Here is a 5,361-nt window from a genome sequence, read left to right as displayed (position 1 = left end):
GTGTGCCTTGGCTGTCCTGGCTCCAAAATGGTGGAATGAGCTCCCCATTGAAATCAGGACAGCAGAAAGCTTACACATCTTCCGGCGCAGACTGAAAACTCATCTCTTTCACTTCGAGCGATATAATTATTAACAAAGCACTTATATACTAATAAAGGACTGGCTTACCTAAAGCCAGTTGAGTAGCACTTGAAATGTTTTAGCTCTATGAAACCTGATGTACTTATATGATTCACTTATTGTAAGTCACTTTGGATAAAAGCGTCAGCTCAATGTAATGTAATGTAATAAAAACCAATGCTGCATACGCATACTAAGTGAGGACCATCCAGTTAGGCTATGTGTGCAATGATGAGTAGGTTGCATTTGATATATATAGCAGTGCAGCATGGTATAGTGGGTCAAGTTTGGCCAAAACAGTGGGACAGGCAAATCTAAAGATTGTATCACCGTAGTCCAGCTGGGACAGGAATAAGCCAGAGACCAACCTTTTACGGGAAGAAGTTGAAAAACAACGTTTAAGACTGTTAAGGAAGCCAAGAGTGAATTTCTATATCTTAGTTAGAACTTCAATGTGGTGGAAAAGAAGGCAAGATATAATTATTTTATTATAATTAATTCAGATTTAACCAGCTTTGTTGTTTCTGTCAGTAATTTCTGAGTGTTGTTACACTCATTGATGGACTGAAGATAATGTGAAATATTCTTTAGCTGTTTTATTGATTTGTGGACTGTGTGTTTTGACATTGTATAATTTGTTTTTATTCTGACTTGTATGCATTAAGGAATGATATCTTGTAAAACCCATGCTGGGTATAGTTACATACATTACACAACAACGGAAACTTTCTACCTTCAATCTGGGTCATAATAATTAATAATAATCGTGCTATTTCCAAAATATTGTATTACCAAACTTTGATGTCAGTGGTGGAATGTAATAATGAGCTCAATAAAATGCAATGGACGTTTAGGTATGAAATGACGACATTAATTTATTATAATTAATTATTTACTCTTGTTTTTTCTGGCCTCAATACTTTTACAAGAGACATTTTTCAACCAAAAAACATAAAAACTAAATATCCTCTGTAGTTCTGCAGCCTGTCCAGCAGGTGGCGACAATATCCCTCAAGCAGTCTGACAAACAAAAACCAAATAAAGTCCAGCGAAGAAGAAGTAGGAGCTCGTTGATTGGTTATTGCTAGGGGACAGCTTAACATCAAGCGCGACCGCTACATCTTCAATTTACAGCCCAAAAAAAGGCTTTTTCAACGTTACTTGTACCTTTACACGGCCGCAGCTAGACATATGTACATGTTTTGTGGCAGCTAATCCAGCGGACACAATGCCAACTGTGTGCTAGGATAGATAATGTAGTTCAACTGTTCGTTTCTCAGGTGGGACAGACGAGTCTGGGAAGGTAAGTGAGCCACCTTGCTAATGGCTGCAAGCTAGCTAGCATCACATTAATTATTACTATTTTTAGTTTTCTCATTATTCAGGTCAACCCCGCTAGTTTATGTTAATAGGAGCAAAGAAAGCTAATGTCTTCACTGTTCGGGGAAGATAAGCTAGCTGTCAGTGTGTCTGCTGATGCTAGGCCTTTTCTGTTGGATGTTAGTTGGGCTCAAGCTAACGGTTCTGATATGTTTTGTGAATTTGTAACTTTAATAAAGAAAATTACATTTACATATATTTAAGGTCGGAGCAAATGCTTTTATATACACTACCGAGAACACATTCGGAATCACCTGCAATATTTATGTGTTTCTTCTTTTATTCAATATTGGCTAACAGATCAAAACTGTAGATTTCAGATAGTAGATACATTATTTACATGTTGAATAGTTTATGCCCAAACTAAAGAATTAAATGATTCAGACTTGCATTTGTATTCCAGGCCTATATTGCAGTCTGCATGTAGCAGTTCAGCAGAACATACTAACATTTAAAATGTACATTTAAGTGTAAACCCTAACATGTTTAAACCACAACTGAAAGTAAGGCAATTTTATTTATATTTCAACACAAGGCAATTCATAGTGCTTTACAACAATGAAGGACATTAATAGTATTAAGAAACATATTATTAAATGGTATTTAAAAACACTCATTTAAAAGCAAAGATGCATGAATTACAGTTACAGTGCAGTGTGAGATACACACATCTGAACGAACCCCCCTTTGGAAAATTATAATCTGACCCCATGGTACCTTTTTAGTTTTTGCCGAAACTATTCCTCTTTTTTATTTTTAAATGCACATAGTTAAGTTTACCTTGTCTTCCTAGGACTTTTTTGGTATCCTCCATGAACCATGGTCTTGAAACCAAAACGGATTCCTGTACCCCATGGTACCTTTTTTAGTTTTCGCCAAAACTATTCCTCTTTTCTTTAAATTAAGATCAGTTTAAGTTGTCTTTTCTAAGATTTAGCTTATTTTAACAATGCTTTTTTGTTTTAGACCAGCAGCTCACTCATTGATTCGTTGTAGAGATCACAAACTTCAAAGTGGCCGAAATGGACGAACAAAGTGTTGAGGTTTGTGTACGCACACACACACACACACTACACACACACATACACACACACAACACACCACACACACACACCACACACACACACACACACACACACACAACACACACACACATCACACACACACACACACCAGACACACACACACACACACAACAAACACACACAACAACACACAACACAGAGGTTCAACATCAAATTTCCAATCATAACGATAGAGGCCACATCAGCACTTATAGGTTGAACTCAAGGGCCGGTTGGTAAACTTTAAGATTTTATAGACATATAAAATACATATGTAAATATTTACTATATATAAAATAATGTATTATAGAGATTTTTGCGCCTCTGATTAGATTATTATGAGGAATAGGGTAAAAACGTCATAATTAACTATGTCTGGAAAGTAGAAAGTTGGACAAGAATTCAAGGCCTCTTCCAGTGAGAATGTCAACAAAATTCATTTTAAAAAAAAAAGCCAAATTCTGGAAAAACCACAAAAATAGTAACATTTTGAAAAAAATCTAAGTTCTGAGAATAATCTAATTTGAGATGCTTTGTGGGACATTAGTTTCATGGGCCAACGTGCTTTCTGTAAAGTAGTCTGTATAAAAACATATTATATTCTTTGCCATATAAATGTAGTCGCGGGCCGAATTTGGCCCCCGGGCTTGAGCTTGGCAGACACCCCTGCCCTACAATAAACAAGATCAAATAAGTTCATAATCGGAGTATCAACATTATTTCTTGTGTTATCTATTGTGAAGCATGCTTAATAATTGAAATCAAGATCTTGCATCCAGCAAAGAGAAATAGTTTAACAGAACTGAACCAACAGTTCAGGGCGTATGTTAAGATAGCAGTATGGATGCTAAAGATTACAAAATAAGTCCATGCCAGGTTTTCGAGGTTATGACATTCGTTAATCTAGGAGCGACTGACTTGATTTTGGAAGATGTCTTGCGCCATTCAGGATTCATACACAATTAAATTTATAATCTATTTTTACTACAAATGTATAAAATACAACTGTATAATCCAACATAATTCATAATTCCTTTTACTACTTGTGTTTGATATGAATTCATTTTATAGAAGAAGAGAAAGAGAAGAATGAAGAGAAGAAGAGGGAAAGAAAGAAGAAAGAAGAGAATATGGAAGAGAGAAGAAGAAGCAAAAGAGAAAAAGGGCGAGAAGAATTTCACGGACCTGCGCACTGATAATTGAGATAGAGGATGGATATGATAACCGCCATTGGGGATATATCTGTGCTGTAATTTAGTCTCTCTCTCCTGTCCCGTGCAGAAGCATTACGCGGAGGTGTCTTAGCAGACATGCGAAAGAAAAAGAGAAAAAAGAACAATCTGCAGAGGAAGAAGAAAACTGAGGGACCAACAAAGGCACTCGAAATGTCCGACAACAGCACGATGCTCCAGACAGTGACTTAGCGATACAGACTGCATGGGAAGAGCAGTCTGTTGTCCAACCAAGAGAGAGATATGCAAGAGCGAGACAGAGGAGGCGAAATCACGCCGTCCAGATGAATGGCCGAAGTCAGCTAATAGATGTATCTGAGCTATAGAAGTGAGCATAAGAGAAGCTGGAGAAGATCATACAGATAAAAGAGAACAGGGAATAGAAGAAGATAATATGCCGACAAGCGAGAGCTGATGAAGCGCTAGACTGATAGAGTAGAAGAAAAGATAAGAAGAGTAAGGTGAGAGATGGGCATTCATGTATGCAGATGATTAGAAAAAGAAAGAGTATAGCAAAGTGGAAGTAGCCAACGATGATGATAAACGAACAAATAACTTAGTTTTGCAATTCCAGAGATTGAAGAACGAATGAGAGAAATGATATGCGACATAATTAAGGCCAACTTTACATTTTTACTACAAACTTAAAGGTCTCATGTCATAATAGCCATTTCAGCGTGATCATAAAATTCCATATGTAGAGATCAAGAAAACAACATAGAGTATATAGAAAAAGAGGTTAGTCTGACAATTTCCCAAATCACTTGGTTTCTCAACAGCATCTCTGTAAACCTAACGATGTATTATCACTGAAGTTTCACTCATGATGAACGCAATATATAACGGCTCGTTGTAGCTCCAATTAGCTCCAGCCCCACCCTCCCTGTGAGGCACACACGTGTGCTCTGATTACGTCGGGACGTTGAAGATCGCAAGCTGAAGACTCCGTAGGAGGAGTGAATAGGATAATTCCAATATGTGATTTAGCGATACAGCAGCGAACACAGCCAACTCACCCCCTGAGACACAGAAAGTCACAGCCCAAGTAGAGAAAAGTAAAGCAGAAAAGCATGATAGGGCTTGAGTCATAGAGGAGACAGAGAGAGGAAAGAAGAGAAGAAAGAAGGTGGATAAGACGACTAGTGAGAAGAAGAATGAGTCGCAGAAGAGAATACTTCGTAGACAGCGGATGACAGAGAAGACAAACAAAACATAGGCTGATATATCATAGCAGACACCTGGAGCAGCGCAGAGAGGAGAGATGAGAGACCAGAGCTGCGTGGCACTGAGTGTGGAAGAAATAGAGATGATGTAGAGAGGAAGTCCGTGAGATTAAAAAGTGGTCAAAAATATATAGAGACAACAGAACGAGCATGGGTTAACGCTAACGGAACGCACCGCGAAGAGATACGCTAACGTACGGCTTCGCACGGATTGGCTGCATAGAATTGGGAAGGGATTCGCCGGGTAGATAACGACCTCATAGAACATAACTGAGTTACCGGAGAATCAATAGGAAACAGAAGACAATACTCAAACAACCGAGGCGTATATTTGGGGAGAGT

The 5,361-nt window shown here is 38.0% G+C and overlaps 1 long non-coding RNA gene across 1 annotated transcript; it reads left to right on the top strand.

Moving 5' to 3' along the window:
- The first annotated feature begins 1,212 nt into the window (after positions 1 to 1,212).
- On the top strand, positions 1,213 to 2,531 carry LOC104953299 (uncharacterized). The gene is made up of 2 exons (XR_799209.1): positions 1,213 to 1,423; positions 2,467 to 2,531. It is a non-coding gene; the product is annotated as an uncharacterized lncRNA (long non-coding RNA).
- The last annotated feature ends 2,830 nt before the right edge of the window (positions 2,532 to 5,361 follow it).

The sequence above is a fragment of the Notothenia coriiceps genome, unplaced genomic scaffold, assembly GCF_000735185.1.
Source record: "Notothenia coriiceps isolate Sejong01 unplaced genomic scaffold, NC01 NC01_scaffold00021499, whole genome shotgun sequence".
In the NCBI taxonomy this organism is placed as follows: Eukaryota; Metazoa; Chordata; class Actinopteri; order Perciformes; family Nototheniidae; genus Notothenia; species Notothenia coriiceps.
This window is presented reverse-complemented; position numbering and strand designations above follow the sequence as displayed.